The sequence below is a fragment of the Macrobrachium rosenbergii genome, chromosome 5 (genome assembly GCF_040412425.1).
Source record: "Macrobrachium rosenbergii isolate ZJJX-2024 chromosome 5, ASM4041242v1, whole genome shotgun sequence".
NCBI classification, from domain to species: Eukaryota; Metazoa; Arthropoda; class Malacostraca; order Decapoda; family Palaemonidae; genus Macrobrachium; species Macrobrachium rosenbergii.
The window spans coordinates 67,768,129-67,786,614 of record NC_089745.1 but is presented as its reverse complement, the minus strand read 5'-3'; the positions used below and the strand labels follow the sequence as shown (position 1 = coordinate 67,786,614).

At 40.0% G+C, this 18,486-nt stretch overlaps 1 protein-coding gene across 16 annotated transcripts in view; it reads left to right on the top strand.

Moving 5' to 3' along the window:
- Positions 1-18,486, top strand: part of LOC136838879 (DNA ligase 1-like) — a 211,468-nt gene that overhangs the window by 134,651 nt on the left and 58,331 nt on the right. For all 16 annotated transcript variants that reach the window (XR_010853151.1, XR_010853152.1, XM_067104558.1 and 13 more), the window contains one exon: positions 13,093-13,193. The gene's annotated coding sequence lies outside the window, so the exon portion shown is untranslated. The remainder of the gene's footprint in view (positions 1-13,092; positions 13,194-18,486) is intronic.

Here is an 18,486-nt window from a genome sequence, read left to right as displayed (position 1 = left end):
GTGGTCTAGTAATATGTTGTGTTTTTATTGACACGATTTCTGTTGATATACGTTGATTTTGCATTTTTGTTCTTATGAATAAATGTTTCTCTGGAATGAGTGATCTCACTCTCTCGTAAATGAATTCTCTCCGTCTCTCTCAGAAGTGTCTTCTCATTCTCGTGAATGAATTTGTTCTCTTTCCGAGTAATGAATTTCTTTTCGCAGGTTTCCATAAGAAAAGAGAATTTTCCCCTTTTTTGGTGCGTGCGTGTACACAAAGTACCCTTTGTCCTCATTCCCGTAACGCGATTTCAACTTTAAACACCCGACCTTGGCAAGACCTAGTCACATGTCTTAGAATATTTAGCTTTTTCACTTTTTCGCTTTTACGCTTTTTCCTCTATGCAGCTCGATGACGTCATGTATAGGATAGGCTGTGAATGAAGTTGTAGCTCCCTTCCTTTTGTAGGCTTCATTGTCACCTCTCTCTCTCTCTCTCTCTCTCTCTCTCTCTCTCTCTCTCGAGTTTATATCTTTGATAAAGAATCCATATTTCTGTTTTTTCCTGTCTTTTTCTTTCTCTTCATTTAGTTTATCCTCTCGACAATGAATGGTTCAAATTCCATTGCTCTTCTCTCTCTCTCTCTCTCTCTCTCTCTCTCTCTCTCTCTCAGTCGAGTTTATTTCTTTGATAAAGAATGCATATTTCTGTTTCTACCCGTCTTTTCCTTTCTCTTCATTTAGTTTATCCTCTCGACAATGAATAATTCAAATTCCATTGCTCTCTCTCTCTCTCTCTCTCTCTCTCTCTCTCTCTCTCTCTCTCTGACCTCCCAATTACGAGACGCCCTAGGCCCTATATTAGAGCGCGATAACTTTGAAAGCACGAGCACCGCTCTAATGATGATGTTCGTAACATAATGTCGAGTTACTTTAGATCTAATACTAAGCTGACCGAGGCAAATGACTGTGTTTGCGTCAGCTCACCCTCTTCATAATTGAAATATCCCCTGCTCTCCCCGGCCGCCTTTGCGCTTCTTGCTTGTTGCCCTCCTTCGGAAATTAATCGGACTCGGCTTCGTCTAGGGCTGTTTGTCTGTGGTGTGCTCTACTGCGTCCCGCTGGGTTAGTGGTGCTTCTCACTCTTTCCTTTTTTGCTCGCGGAGGAGGAATGAAAAGTAGTTTTAATGTTAGAGGTGGTTATTCTTTAATCATTTCTAATCTCTTTGTGTCCTAGTAAATGCAGCGATGTTCTCCAATTTCTTTCCATCGAAATATATAGTTTATATATTATATATATATATAAGTATACTTTATATATTATACATATATAAGTATACCTTAGTTTAACCAGACCACTGAGCTGATTAACAGCTCTCGTAGGGCTGGCCCGAAGGATTAGACTTATTATTACGTGGCTAAGAACCAGTTGGTTACCTAGCAACGGGACCTACAGCTTATTGTGGAATCCGAACCACATTATACCGAGAAATGAATTTCTATCACCAGAAATAAATTCCTCTAATTCTTCGTTGGCCGGCCGGAGACTCGAACTCGGGCCTAGCAGAGTGCTAGCTGAGAACTCTACTGACTCGTCCGTATATATATATATATATATATATATATATATATATATATATATATATATATATATATATATATATATATATATATATATATATATATATATATATATATATATTTATATATATATATATATATTATATATACATATGAAGATAAAAAGGCCCATAAAATTATACTGGTATTACAGTAAAAGATATTCATATATAATCAGGGCGACAATTTTAAGACGTTCATTTTGCTGTTGGAAGCTAAAGTTTAGCATCTAATTACGGAATTAAAACGAGAAGGAATAGGAATTCGAATAATCATCCAATACACGCCCCCCAGAAAAATTGTTTGCTGTTTAGCAGAAAAGTATGTGACAGAACCAGTGATGTACAGTGATTCGTTGCACTTCCTCGGACTGGACGTGGGATGCTTGATCAAGCACAAGGGTACCCAGGACAGGCAGAGGTTTTTAATGTAGTTTATAACTTCTATTACGGGAATAACAACGCAATTATAAAATACGAGCTTGATTGTGCGCACCACGCCGTGTTGGAACCCGGCGCTGCCCGTCATGACTCCCCTACCTACCCCGTCCCTACCCGGGGCGGACAAACATGTTTTCAGGAGGAAGGTGGATGTGTCATGTCTCCCCTACCCTCCTGATCCCCTGCTGATCCCCTGCCTACTTTGCCCCCACCCGGGACGGACAAACAAGGAAGTTCTATTCGGCCTTTATTATTATAAAAATAATTGGGGTATATGGTCACTATAGGAAATTGAAAACACGAAAAGCAAGATCTTTTGCCTCTACTGTAAGTCATTCAGGCAAACTGGAGACGCTATAGAAAGTAAAGGCGATAGATCTTACATCAATCATGGATATTATTAATGAATAAATTGAAAACTGTCTACTCCAAATAATTATTCCCTAAAAGACATCAAATCAGTACATAAAGGAAACCCGACGATCGGAATTGTTTCTTCCTAAGTTTGTACAAGGAGAAGCTTCTTGTGACAACTTTTGGCTAAAATGAAGCAGAAGCTAAAGTCTGGAACAGATTTCAGCGTGAGGTGGAAAGCTGATTAAGATTATCCGTTCATTTAAAATATCAATTTGTGAAGAGAAACCGTGAGAGAACGAAGCTTGACTAATGAACATCGTCAGGGCCAAGGCAGTGTATTTTTTTCATGTAAATGTGCACACAGCCAGAGAGAAAAGAAGAGAAAACGTTCTTTGGATAGAGATGAAGTTGCTGTGTGTGTGTGTGTGTATATATATGTATTCATTGAAAGTCTAGGTGTGAAAGGTATGCTCAAGGGAATGGCATTTTCTTCGAAAACTGTTCATTTTAAAAGTTTATATATTTTTTTTTTTTGTACTGAGCCTTTCTACTTGCTCAGTGGCGCGTTATTGTTCAGGGCCGCGGAGAACCAGTGTAGCACAATGTGCCACAGTTATGGTTCATCGTTAGCAACACCCGCATGCGATACACATTACATGTGCTATCCGCTGTTACACTGTTCAAGGCGGCTTCATTTTACGACGATATTACTTTAATGTCTTCTAGTTATTTTCCGGAACTGTGATAATAACCTTTGAAAACAGAATTCGCGTCTAATTTCGGTACAAATTATTTTTAAAAGTAGTCATTTTCTCTGTTTTTAAAGCTCGTGAACTTCATTAGTCAGCCAGATTTAGTGCTCATGTTCTTCCAGTGGTAATGGTTGAGTGTGTTTCGGAAATATTTTTTCGTACACTGAGAGAAAGAGAGAGAGACAGAGAGTTATCAAGGACGACAGAGTGCACGTATGCCCCTCTTGTCCTGCGGAGGACATATCCTTTTGCAAGGAGCATCTGCGAGGGAGCAAGGCAAACTCCCCCAGCATGCAAGCATGCTCATTATCGCCATCACATAATGATAACCCATTTTCTAGCAAGTCATTGATGTAGATAATCATGATAATTGGCATGGCGCCCCCGGGCCACCCTCCGTGCTGATTGTCCGCCACACGCAAATAGCTATATCCGATACGTTCTGTTATTAACGTTGTTAGCATTATCATTTCGTTGTTACGCTGTACCTGCAAAGTGTTACTTGCTACCGGGGTTACTTCCCGCTCCTTACATGCTTTGGGGAACAGCCGATTGCATGAACAGTGAATGCCTTAGGCGCTTGCGCTTGCGCTTGCCATCAGACACTTAATAAGTACTCGACGAATTAGATATTGTAAGGTTTGTTACAACACTTGACTGCTCATCACTTGAGATTGAAGGATCTTGGAACACCTGATTACATCACACCTTCGATCTCTAAGCCTCTGTGGGCGTCGAGGGAGCAACTGATCGGTCACGGATCTTTGGACGAAATCCAAAATCCGGGTTTTGAACGCATGGCTGCTTGCTTTCAAGTGCTTCGGTGTTCATTTAATAAATTTCAGACTATTGTTTTTAGTGAGTCATTTGGCCCCAGAGGCGAGGAAGTTTGCCTGGCGAGGTTCTTTGTGGATACCTTTTATTCTTGTTTCTTGCGTCTCTTTGACTCGTTTTTTTCTTTTTCCAGAATTATAACGTACCTGCCTTTGCGTGGTTGGTATTTCGTTAATAGTGAAGCCGGTGATTATTATCTGACCTCGGAAAATGGAGTTTCTCGCTGACACTATACTGTGTGTGTGTGTGTGTGTGTGTATATATATATATATATATATATATATATATATATATATATATATATATATATATATATATATATATATATATATATATATATATATATATATATATATATATATATCTAATACCGTAACTATTAATGAATTTTACAGACAGAACTTATATATATATATACATACATATATATGAATATATATACAGTATATATAATATATATATATTAATGCTGTCTAGTGTAAAATTCATTAATAGTTACGCTCTGCATGCTATAATTTCTGTTTAATGGTCGGTAATGAGTTCATTTCGCATTTACCTATTTTTTTTCATGTGCGTTGCATGTCTTCCTTGCTTTTAGGTTTGATAAATGTGCTTGCAATTGCACCGTACATGTTGCAATTTTTATTTAATTACTGGAAATGAATTCGTTTCACACTGCTTCTCCGCTCGATCTTCATAAAGCTGACTTAAGACAAGATTAGAGAATTTCATGCTGGCTTAAAAAAATTTAATGATAGTTGAGCTCGAAACCTTTTTGCTCGGATTTTTTTTTACGTGATAATTCCTTTTGTCCTAATTATCCGACGATAGTCATCAGGTGATCATGACCCAGTGATAATCCTCTTACCGATAATGACCGAACGATAATTGTTCGCCGCTATTATAATTTCGCAAAGCTGATCGCTAAATCAACACCAAATGATAATTCCGTAATGAGCATGTCCTAATTACAAGCCGTGAGATGTGAAGAGATATCAATGCCGGAGGCTTTGTTTTCCCTTCCAATTATGTGGGTGACAGTTCATTCTTTTTCTTGTTTTTCTCGTCCTGCTTCTGTTTTTGAGCACTTTTTTAGTTTTCTCTAGGAGAAAACTGTTGAGATGGCTTGGTCTGTCCGTCCGCACTTTTTCTGTCCGCCCCCAGATCTTATAAACTACTGAGGCTAGAGGGCTGCAAATTGGTATGTTGATCATCCACCCTCAAATCATCAAACATACCAAACTGCAGCCCTCTAGCCTCAGTATTTTTTTTTATTTTATTTAAGGTTAAAGTTAGCCATAATCGTGCGTCTTCCAACGCCACCACGGACCGTGGTTAAAGTTTCATGGACCGCGGCTCATACCCCATTATACCGAGCCCACCGAAGATAGATCTATTTTCGGTGGCCTTGATTATGCGCTGTGCAGAAGACTCGATTGCGCCGAAGAAACGTCGGCGCATTTTTTACTTGTTTATTTCGTGTTCATTCGGAGAGAGTGAGCTGGCCATGCTGTGGTGGCATTGCGTCCAGGTGCATTAAATTGTTTGTCAAACGCAAGCAACAGCTTGTGAATCTCTCTCTCTCTCTCTCTCTCTCTCTCTCTCTCTCTCTCTCTCTCTCTCTGTGTCAATGAAGCAGCATAGGGTTAGTTGCCAAATCGAGAATTTGAAGGCGATGGGGCCATTTTATTTGCAGCATCGTCCGTTTAAGAGTTGCACAGTGCTTGTGGAGAAGTAATTTTTAATTTGTTAAGATGAACGTACATTATTATTATTATTATTATTATTATTATTATTAATCATAGACCTTGCTTACGGGTGAAAGATGTCCCTTATTCTCTATCCTTTTCCCTTCCCCGGTGAAAGATTTCCCTTATTTTCTGTCCTTTCATTCTCTGAAAAAATTCCTCAATTGATTATCCTCTCTCCTTCCTTGCAGACAGGTTTTCTTTATTCTCTACCCTTTATTTCCGCGGAGGAAGATTTCCCGTATTCTCTATCCTCTCCTTTCGCGGAGAAGAAAATATTCTTTTCCCTATCCTTCCCCGGAGAAAGATTCCCTGTATTTTCTTTATGCTTTCCTTTCCTGAAGAAAGAGTGCCCTGCTTCTCGGAAATATTTCTTTTATTCTCTTTCTTTAACTGTCTATTCTCTTTCCTTCCACGGAGAAATATTTCTCATATTCTCTGTCCTTCATTTCCCTGGAGAAAGGTGTCTCCCATAATCTGTCTATCCTTATTCACTCACCTTTCTCCTTCCCCCATACACTCTTAGTTTTTTACACTGCCAGAATTCAGTCAGTATATATTTTAAGATTGATACGAACGTTTGCGTTTTTTCAAGTATCTGTCATAATATTTCAACTTCGAAACACAAGAACTGTCTTTTGGGATTTATAAGATCAAGATGCATTTATTGTAGTCTTCAGTTAGAATATTCAGCTATCATTGTCATATACTCGAATTACCCGTTAATTATAAACGAGGCTTGTTTGTGCGCGCTGGAGCCTGGGGCTGCTGTCTCTCTGCCCTCCCGATCCTCTACCTACCCCGCCCCCACCTTGGGCGGACAAACCGGTTTGCAGGAGGTGGGTGGCTGTGTCATGCTCCCCCTACTGTCACCCAGGGTAGGACAAAGAAGATCAGATCCTCTCAGATTTTAATAGATTTTTACATCTGAGCATCTCACGTTCATTCGAAAATCCCTTTGCTTTTGCATAGCCCGTGGAAGCTTTTGACGAGTGAGAGATGGTTTGTCGGTCGGCTGTCAGAGGTCTTCGAGTCATATCTGGTCTGGCTTTTTTTATTTTCTGAGCATCTTATCTTCAAGGGCGAAAATAAGTTGTTGTTTATTTCGCTTTGTAACCCAAGAAAAACAAGAGATGTAAATAAAAATTTTCTTTGTGGTATATCAGTATTTGATTTTATGAATAACATAATTTAGATGGAGACGGCTTGGACTTGGACTTCGTGATCGAGTCAGTTCGGCTCCTGTGAGCCCCAGAAGAGCTGCAAGACCCAAATCTACTCCGATAAGAACTTTGAGAAAGGAGGCTGGAGATAAGTGGAGATTTGTGGAAGACAACGCACGAGAAAGACATAAGTGAAACAATGATAATGGACGAGTTGGCTGCAGATGCCACCGATCTGATTATCAATTATTATTTTAGGTTGAGGCTACTAGCCACGTGACCTTTTTATTTCAGGCTCCAGCCTCTACTGATTACGAGGTAAGTATATTTGCGTGCGAGGGAGCGCTCTATGGCAGTATGGTCGAAGCTGATAGTGGGTGGTCACATGACTGATACTGACTTCCGTGCAGTAGAGGAAGTTTCCTCCATAGGATCCGGTAATTCTGTGTGCGAGAGGCTTCTCTCCGATCAGTGACACACACACACACACACACACACACATATATATATATATATATATATATATATATATATATATATATATATATATATATATATAAACGAATCACGCTAAAGTCTAAAGTCATTGTAATTTTATATATATAATATATATATAGTATGTATATCTGTGTATCATAAAAATGTTTGAGGTTAGCAGTGAAATAGTAAATATGGCATTTCTTCCAGAACATCGTCTGTGGACATTGATAGTCTTTATATTAATTTTCATTTGGCAGATATTGACTACCAAGACTGGGGCTTAGAACTGAAGGTTATTGAGTCCCGATGAGTTGTGCTTATTCATGCACGGGTCTACAGATATTGTAGATGATGCTTCATCCCGTACGTAAGCCAGGGCTCGGCCGCTTATTGAACTTCATCTGGGGCGTTGCTCGATTGCCTTTGATTTCGTTTTCATATATATATATATATATATATATATATATATATATATATATATATATATATATATATATATATATGTGTGTGTGTGTGTGTGTGTGTGTGTATGTGTGTGTGTGTGTGTGTGTGTGTGTTGAGGGGAGAAATGAGCACATGGTGTAACGTGTTTCACAGAACTTAATTTCTTACTCACATCGGGACCGAACCCCGATCTTTCAAGAGTCCAGGACGTTAGCAATTCCTCTGCACAAGCCATAAAAGAAGTTGGAACCTAAGTACATACCAGCGAATCAGAAATTTATGTATTTATATATATATATATATATATATATATATATATATATATATATATATATTATATATATATATATATATATATATATATATATATATATCGATTTTTATCCTAAAATTGGATGGAGTCAGAACACAAGTGGAATAGAATAGAATATAGAGTTTAGGCCAAAGGCCAGCCGCTGGGACCTATGAGGTCATCCAGCTTTGGAAGGGAAATTGAGAGTAGGTAGGTTTGAAAGGTGTAACAGGAGGAAAACCTCGCAGTTGCACTACGAAATCATTGTTAGGAGAGGATGGATAGTAAGATGGGAGAAAGAGAATAAGAATGAAGGTACAGTAAAAGGAATGAAATGGGGTGCAGCTAGGGGCCGAAGGGACGCTGCAAAGAACGTTCAGTAATACCTACAGTGCACCCTTGAGAAGTCTTTTAGTATGAGGTTGCCATCTCCACGCTCTTGTATTAACCCTTGTCGCACCCACCACAGTCTTCTAACTACCACTAGCTAATTTAGTCACTGCTTAGGTGAGCGGTGACAGTTGTCTTTAAGGGAGCGTGTCCATCCTCCCATCCTGAGCCAGGGCGAGAACTGTTTGTTTTCATTGGACTTTTCGTTATTTATTAGAATGTGCTCGTTATTTCGATTTAAATAGGTTTTCTGTTCTTGATTTTCTTTTTATGAAAACTTTTTATCTTATCATTAGAGCCAAGTTGAATTAGTGCTTATCTGTATTTCCCTTTTTGTTGTCTCACTATTACCACATCTTTGCAACGTCACCACTTCTTCTTCTGTGCTAAAAGGTGCGTTGACTAACGCAAGAATTAAATTTCGCTCTTCTTGCAGGTAGTAAAATCACCCATGCAAATAAGATGTCTCTCTCATTTATTCTGTCTTGAGCGAGGTCTCTCTCTCACTATCTTATATCACATTACTCATAGAGGAATCGTTAATGAAGGGTCGCGGGTCAAGAAATGGGGTCAGGAGTCGTTCTTTGTACCTGCACATGAATTTGGATAAATCGTCCCGGCGTCGACTTGAAACTCGTGATTGGTTTCGGGGAGGGGAAAAAAAAAGCAGGCATAATGATAATGACAGTGATTTTCTTTTTCTCAGAGGGAAATATTGATAGTAACAGTGGATCCTGCCAAATTGCCTTGGTAACATTCGAGTTTTTTTGCGTAGAAAAATAATGACCGTGTGCGTACAATATGTAACGTTTATTTCCTCTTCATTTATTTTTTATGACGTCTGTTGCGGAGGTATCTATGTCGGAAGTTTTTAATTTCCGTGAACAAAGGGTTTTGTTTCTCTTGAATGCAAATATGCTTTTGGCCGTTGTACTGTATGTTTGGACAACTTTCGTGGTGTCTTGTAACGTGAGTGCTCCTGTCTTCTACGTCCTCGCCGATTAACAAGACAGCCATTCATTGCTTACTTTGTTTTCCTTAGTCCTTTTCTGTATCTTTTGAAAAGCTGATAGGATGTTCCTGCAGGACAACTTTGCAAGAGCCTATTCTCCTTCTCTGGCTCCCCGTGACGTTTCGTGAGTTTTTTTGTGCTCGTGTATCGGGCCCTGTTGTGACATTGCCGCTCACGCCAGGTAAGCCAGGAGAGTTCTGGCGACTGTACGTGAAGCCCTTCTTTACAGGAATTTTTGCTTATTTAAATAAATAATGACAAGGTACTCCAATGTACCATCACCTTGCTTCGACGTGAGGATGGCAGAAGTATAAATCGGCGACCCTCCCTCTCACCCACCATTTTCCAGGTGCTCTATATCCCACCCCCCACCCCACCCCCGACTCCCCGGGAGTCCTGTAGTTTTAAAAGTTTGAATTGGCGCGCCAGTTTGTATGATAAAAGTCCGTGTGGCCGAGTGCGATGTGTGACTGAGTGACTGTCGGCGGAAGTGTGATCCTCTCATTATTATTAGTTGAAGCAAGTGGGCGTGACGGTAACTCGAAACCGGCAATAATCATTAGTTACTCTCTGTTACCACGCTTTGCTAAAGTGTCTGGAAATATTTTTTAAAGGTTCCCCCGTCGCGTAATTTCTAGGCATTAGCGCATCCCCGGGAATTATAAGTTTACATGGGCCGCTGGCTGGGTGAAGGTCGAGTCTTCCGCTCCTTGTGGGAGCTGCCTATATATACTTAGTTCTCTGTTAATCCTGACTTAGTTGAGGGGTGCTGAAGTCATGTTGCAAGGAATCGAATACATTCGTTTGGTTGTAATTGATTTTCTGTAAGTTGATGCTTTCGGCGCATTTCGTTCGCGTGGTGTACAAAATCAAATATGACGGAGAGCTTTGTCAAAACACTGCATTTTAATTTCACTGTAAAATCTTTATATCAAATATTCGATGTTGTGGTTATGTTTCTCAGTATTTCCTGTCCATATATACTTCCCTGTTCTTCTTTTCTTGCCACTTACGGCCGCTCTATTCCCTTGGGGATTAGTTAACCAAGTTATAGACCTTTATTTCTTGAGAGATTTAAATGTGTACCAAGTTTAAAATAATATCAATAATTACATAAAAGCAGTAAAAACATGGCGACGCATATGTGAGGGACAATGTATAGCAGCAGATATTGGAGGTTAATATCGAAGACGAGATGGGAAATTGCGTTCTCAGACACAGCGGAGTGAATGATTCCTGCTTTGGACCCTTTGGTCAGTCTATTCGTAAATCTTCTGTCAACTCCCGATGATGACTGTAGTTGGTATTCATCCGCATAGGAGGGTGATTGAAGGTGAAACCATCTCTCATTTTTCATACCCGTAGGGTGATAGGGGCGTCAGTGCACCTCATGCGGTCCACTGTAGGTATTACTTAAGGTTCTTTGAAGCGTGCCTTCGGCCCCTATAGCTGCAACCCCTTTCGTTCCTTTTACTGTACCTCCTTTCATATTCTCTTTTTTCCATCTTTGCACCCTCTCCTAACAATTGATTCATAGTGCAGCTGCGAGGTTTTACTCCTATTACACCTTTCAAACCTCTTACTGTCAATTTCCGTTTCAGCGCTGAATGACCTCATAGGTCCCAGCGCTTGGCCTTTGGCCTAAATTCGGTGTTCTATATTCAATTCTAATTTTGCTTTAGTAAATGGTAAAAACTTATTCAACCTTTGTTTTTGGGTCCAATATGTATATTGTTATTTACCTGTTGTGAATAGCAATATGGATCTATCATCTTGGGGGATGAGTGAGGCAGTGTTTGTGGTAACTTTAAATCGTAACTTTGTTTTTTCTTGATTTTATGCGTAAAAGCTTTTAAGGCATCATCCCTCGTCACACGTATGCTCATTCTGTCTGCGTTAGATGCGTAGTTTGGCAGGTTTGTAATTTCAGAGACAACAGTTCCCTTCAGATCTGGAACTTGGCTTATATCACGTTTTCGACAGAACCAGGTAAACGCGAATTTATGTCGGTCTGTTTAGATAATTGACGTGAGGCTGATAAAGCACCAGATAAGGAAACCTTTAAATTAACGAAAATGCTCAGTCTTCAATCGGTCATTTGACTTATTTTTCTTATTAATATTTAATTGTTTGGCGGTTTGTTTGTCCCTGACTTGAATTCAGGTATATTCTGAGTTTCTATCGAAACCACCGCCCTGATCACTAACGATCTGGAGTTGTTTTCAAGTGTGAACGTGGACTCATTACATTAGACTACCTCTGTGACTTTCGAAGTTCATATTTGGCGTCTAGGTGAAGTGTTGGGTATATGTTACAGTAAGATTGTGAAACCAGGGATTTCACGAAATCCCTGAAATTTTTAGGGAATTCGTAAAATCACCAGTTCACTTAGGAACATTTGATCCCCGAGGGGCTAATACTAAACACGGCGAAACAGTGATTCGTCTACACTGTTTCGCCGCATATAGTACTAGCCCCTCGGGGATCAAATGTGTTTCGCCATGTATAGCCCCTCGGGGATCAAATGCAGGGACGTTTGATTTAGGGATATTTGATCCCGAGGGGCTAGTACTAAACATGGCGAAACACATTTGATCCCGAGGGCCTAGTACTAAACATGGCGAAACATTTGATCCCGAGGGCCTAGTACTAAACATGGCGAAACACATTTGATCTCCGAGGGGCTAGTACTAAACATGGCGATTCAGTGTAGATGAATCACTATTTCGGCGTGTTTAGTACTGGCCCCTCGGGGATCAAATGTTATTGAGTGAATTGGTGATAGCACAAATTCCCTGAAAATTTCAGGGATTTCGTGAAATCCCTGGTTTCGCAATTTTACTGTAACATATATACAGTAAAAATAGCCTGTAGTTAAGCCAAACATTCTAGTAGGCTATAGTGATAAGACTGGGTTTTTATGTATATAACTTTGCTGTACTCAGTACCCTCGGTAGTCGTAGCATACAAAACCTACTCTGCAGCGAATTGCCTTGACAGTTCTTCTTCTTCTTCTTCTTCTTCTTCTTCTTCTTCTTCTTCTTCTTCTTCTTCTTCTTCTTCTTTTAGAGAGAGAGAGAGAGAGTCTGTGCCATTTCTGTTAAGGATCAGTGCATGTAAATACGATCTACTAAAAATCTCAGAATAGATTTCCGGGCTTGTTTGGTCTGTTGCGTCCTGTATTTATCTCAAAACACCATTGATTGACAAATACCGGCATTGATTGCATTGAACGTTCATATGAGGTAGTCATGTAGTGATAGTGATAAGTACTATTAACAGTAATAGCCCCATATTGACATGTATGATTTCGTATTGTCGGGTGTTCTCGAGATTCCCTTCACTACTCGCGTCAGGAAATTCCACCTTCTACGTCGTTCATAATCGGATGCTTCATTAGAGTTTACACGTTGACAAATTACCATCATAAATATTCCACATTTTCCCTACAGCAGTGTGTTCCTTGATTCGCATCAACCCATCATCGTATGTCTTTCAGGTCTTCATACATTACACCGTCATTATTTGCTCATTTGAAGTGTGAACAAATGACTGAAGTTCCCTTTCTTTTTTAACAGGAGGTTGCAAGACGAACACGATCACGGGTCCTGTTGATGTCACATCGAGGGCGTGGACAAGTTGCCAAAGGTTGATTGTTCCTATAATTCAAGAAAACAAAGTGAGTACATTGTAGAATTTGTGGATTTTTTCTTTTTTCGTTTACGCGTTGTCACAGGTGTTCATCAAATAATATTTATGTATTATATATATATATATATATATATATATATATATATATATATATATATATATATATATATATACATGTGTGTATGTATGTATGTATGTGTGTGTGTGCATTTATGCAAAACTACTTAGGGGTTTGGCTTTTGTACCCAGACCAAAGCAGGCCACGATGTGAGTATCGGGATTTTATAGGTACTTTTCTCTTTATCGAAGGAACTCGAAACTCCTAACATACCACAAGTCTTCGATCATCGCATCCTTTCCTCATCACCATAAACTACCCAAAACCGCGTTTACGATTTTTATGCGGAGTTGATCGTTGTCTCCTCCCGACTATTCATCAGACGCCTCATCAGATGTAAGAACTTTTAGTAAGCCTTTTCCTTCATTCCTCTTTATAGACACATGCTCGAAGACCATAGACGCTTGCTAGAGTGTCGGGAGTATTCCGTCCACTGCCGGTTCGGTGGTTCGAAGAATTTTTAGTGCTGTCATAGTCAAGTCTCAAGCTCCCTTGGGCGACGAAGCTTGGACGATGCCACACGAGCACGTTTTCTGACGTCGTTCGGTCTATTACAGACGCTCTTATTAATTATGTTTTCGTAAATGGCGCAAAGTCGAAGTGACGCATGTTTTTCAACTCAGAGGTTTTTTCATGTTATTTTATTCAGTAGATGAAACCTATTCACATGGAACAAGCACACATGGGCCATTGACTTGAAATTCAAGCTTCCAAAGACTATGTTGGTTTCAACCTGTCACCACAGACCCCACACCGCGGCAGTACTTGATCATGATGCAGAGCCAGTTATTTTTCATCGCCCAGGGGGAGGCACGAACTCATGAAATCCGAATGGCATTCCATGACACTAACCACTATACCAGCGACAAGAAAACAAATAATAGCAATACAAACGAAATGTGTTGTGAAACTAGTAACAGCTTTCGTAACAATCTTGGCATCTCAGCCTTTTCATTTCTGGTGGTCATTCATCGTGCTGAAGTGCAGTTGTTGTAAAAGAGCATATTTTCTACACCAAACCTTGGTCGTCCTTGCAATGCCTTATAACCCTGTGATTGTATGTTGTTGACTTGCCCTCTATTAGGGAACTAGGTGTTCACGAGGGAATCCCATTTGTTAGTGATTTACGCTTCCTGTCCTCAATTTCCCACGGTGCACTATATATACCTAGGTATAGGTATATTTTAGAAGTCGTTAATGGGCTTTTTATTATGGCAAAAAAGTGAGTATTCTACTCCCTATAAATCTGAATACTTTGTTATACTTTCTACGAGAACTGTTCCACTCATTGTTTCAGAGAACTTCAGAGAACGGTTCATAGTGTCACAGTCCCAAGAAACCGTGTGTTGCACATAATTTCAGGGCTCTTCCCAACGCGTCCTTGTTGATCAAGAGAGAATCAATTTGCGGTCCATCAGAATTGGCGTAGACAGGAAAATTTTTGTTGTCCAATCTGTCGACGGCCGCACAGATACATTTCGCATTTCCTCCTGTAGCAGCAGCAGCAGTAGCAGTAGCAGGGGCTCTTCCATCGCCATGATTGCAGGACTTGCATGATTGTCCCGATGCCAGTCATCTAAACAACATAAGTGTTGCGATATATAACGGCTAATGACCGTCATTCCAGCCCATCCTAATCCAAGAGGTGTGATGCACGGGGTCTCTTTTTAATATCGCAATAATCGCGGGAATTTATGGCTTCCTGGACATGGCAGCTTTGTTTTGTTTGGGCCGGACGCTTGCGTCGCCTTCCTTCGCTCCTGTTCTCGTCGCAGAGACGTCCACATGCTTGATTTCTGTTTATGAAGCGTGGTGATCTCAAGAACATTTTATATCTTGCCCTTTTGTTGCCTAAGAACGTTCTGTGGTTTCGTTCAAAAGACATTGGCGAGAGAAGAGTTTCGGTGCCCGCCGAAATCTGTGGTACTGTGTCCTTTTGCGCGCCAAAAACTTCACCTATCGTGCAGAGAACAAGATGGCGGACAGTAGCGAAATATCTACGGATATTTTTCATAACTTTTCATGTAGTCAGTCGGTGGATTCCAACTTCCTATTTTACTTTTGAATTTGGTTCATTCTTTTGTTTGAGTTCTTCGTTTGGAATCTTGTGGTTTTATTCTGTTCGAGAAATTTGCTAATCGCGTAAATTACGAATAGGTCACCGGACGAGAAGATTATGATCAGTAATCCTTGGATGTGTTTTAGAACATGGATATCACGAGACTGTTGATAACGGTGATGAGTACTTACGTAAAATAATAATTATGATTTGATTGCAAAATCGAGGCGAATCAACACAAAACTATAGGTTTGCGTTGATGAACGTCGATCTCTCTTTGCAACAAAGATAATGATACGCTACTGCGAAGATTATTTTCTCGAAAAAAAACTTAATAAAAATTTGAACTGTTTGGAATGGCGAAAAGTCAAAATTTAGGATATAGAGTAATGTAGTGAACAGGAGTAGAATACGTCGTCTATAAACAATAGCCGTGCCTTTTGTTTGTTTATTTATTTTGGTAATGTCCTCGCGTAGCAATAGGCCGAAGGTACAAATCTAAAACTAATGAGGCCTAAATCGAAGAAAAGTAGAATCCGGATTATGGAAAATGAAAGTTGTAGAGAATTCTCCAGCTTAGTAGTGGGAAGAAATGAATGTTGCCTCGTTCTCCAAGGAATAACTTTTTACGAACGAATTGACGGAGAAGGCCTAGCTGTCCAGCGCGAGATTAGTCCTGCCAGAAAAGACCGGAACCGGTAGCCTCGCGGGTGCTACCTAGTCTCCTCAGAGGAGAAGGGATGAAACTCAGTTCAAGAGAGCGATTAAGGCGAGGCGTTTTCTTAAGAGGTCGCAGGACGCTACACTGGAAGCATTCAGAGCGTTGAATATGTATGTGCTCAACACATCGTTAGAGTACGCCGGAAGTCTCAGAGCCCTAACGCGTTCTGAGTGCTGGGGAGAAAACCTCTTCATTCTGTAGTTGCTGTACGAAAAGTTCAGTACTTAGGGTCCGCGTAAATAATGTTCGCCTGACAGCAGCGTTACTTCACCCGTAAATAAAACAGTTAAGGAAAGTCTGATATTGCAGTAATGACGAATAAAACATGAAGTACATAAATTTTGTGAATATGAGGGTAGTATTTTATCATGAAAAGGTATACTTATCATTTTCAGCAAGTATTGTAATTAAGACCCTGAAAACCAGTGATATTGTGCCACCAAGTTGCCTGCAGACCATTTGATCACAAATGGGTAAATGCAGGAATATCCCAGAATGAGGCAGAGGGCATACAGTTAAGGTGCTCTTGTATGTGTGAATGATTGTCCGTACCCAACAAGAAGAGTACGTGGAAAAAATGAGAAACAAGTAAAAAATGCGCCGAACTTTTTTCGGCGCAATCAAGTTTTCTGTACGGCGTATAATGCTGTATGAAACTCAGCCGCGGCCCGGTGGTGGCCTGTGTTGTTGGCACCTATAGCGGTGCCAGACGCACGACCACGGCGAACTTTAACCTTAAATGAAATAACAACTACTGAGGCTAGAGGGCTGCAATTTGATGATTGGAGGGTGGATGATCATACCAGTTTGCAGCCCTCTAGCCTCGGTAGTTTTTAAGATCTGAGGGCGGACAGGAAAAGTGCGGACGGATAGACAAAAGGCCATCTCATTAGTTCTCTTTTACAGAAAACTAAAAGTATGGGGACAGGGACACGGGCTCCGCCGCCTTTCAGCTTTCGAGGGTGATCATCGTCAGAGGTCATCACCGCGGGACGAAGGATTCTCCTCGACATTGACCCTGTGATCCGGGTTCGCCTCTTCCTTACTGTTTACTGATTTTTTTTCTCTCTCTCTTTTTCTGGGATCCCACTCCACCGAAGGCGCTCGGCGAGACCCGCAAACTCAGTTCATCATTTAAATAATAATGCAGACAGACACATTTTGAATTTTTTTTTTTATACGACGTACTCCATATAAATAGTCTCTTATTGCCTTTCTTCCATCTTCCTATACACCCTCTCATAACAATTGTTTCATAGTGCAACTGCGAGGTTTTCCTCCTGTTACGCCTTTCAAACCTTTTTACTGTCAATTTCCATTTCAGCGCTGAATGGCCTCATAGGTCCCAGCGCTTGCCCTTTGGACATATTTCTATACTCTATTCTCCACATAAATAGTCAAATCTACACAACCATCCATTAAAAAAAAATAAAGAAAAGTCTTTCATTTTTTCTTGAACGACTTGATATTTTCAGTGGGAGCTTACTGCATTATCTTGGAGCGGCAAATTTAAAGGCTCCAAAACCTACGTGCGAACTGCATTTGGCTCGAATAACTTGAGTCTGTCTGTTGCCATTCTTGGATTGACTCTCTTCGTTAGGCTCTGGAAGAGAACTTTCCTGTAGAATTCGATCTGTTTTCTTGGACTGTACGGCATGTCTAGGAGAGGGAGCTCGTTGCGTTACGCTTATACTTTGCGCTGTCATGCGTGTGAATTGAATCGTCATGAAAGTATATTTGCAGATCTAAATGTCATTTGTTAAGGATCAGGTTTTAGAGAAGGTCGGTTTCATGACTCTCTCTCTCTCTCTCTCTCTCTCTCTCTCTCTCTCTCTCTCTCTCTCTCTCTCTCTCTCTCTCTCTCGATATATATATATATATATATATATATATATATATATATATATATATATATATATATGTGTGTTGTGTGTGTGTGCCTGTGTATGTGTGTGTCTGTGTGTGTGTTAGTCTGTCTGTCTGTATATGTAGCATACCAGCAGTCAAATTCACAGAAATGCTTGCAGTTAAGAAACCTTCCCTTTATACTGGAGAGATAGTCAACAGCCATTTACTTTTAGTAATTTTATTGTGTAATGCCCTTCAAGGAAACTGTACTTCGTCCTATGAAATTAAACTTGTTGACATCTTGGGAAGAAAAGAAACATTTTGTGAAGATTTTGTTAGAGAATTTTCTAAATAGGAGTTATTCTCAATAATCTGTATCGCCTGAAAGTAAGCCGAAGAAAATGTATATTAATATAACACAAGTGCTCTGTAAATGCAATTTGACTTACATTTACTGAGACAGTATGGCACTTGGAGAGTTGATGTCAGTGTGCATAAGCAGTCTTCTGGCTTACTGAATAATTGTAGATAAAAAAGAAATTCATTTTAGTGTAAAAGTCATTCAAGCTTAATGC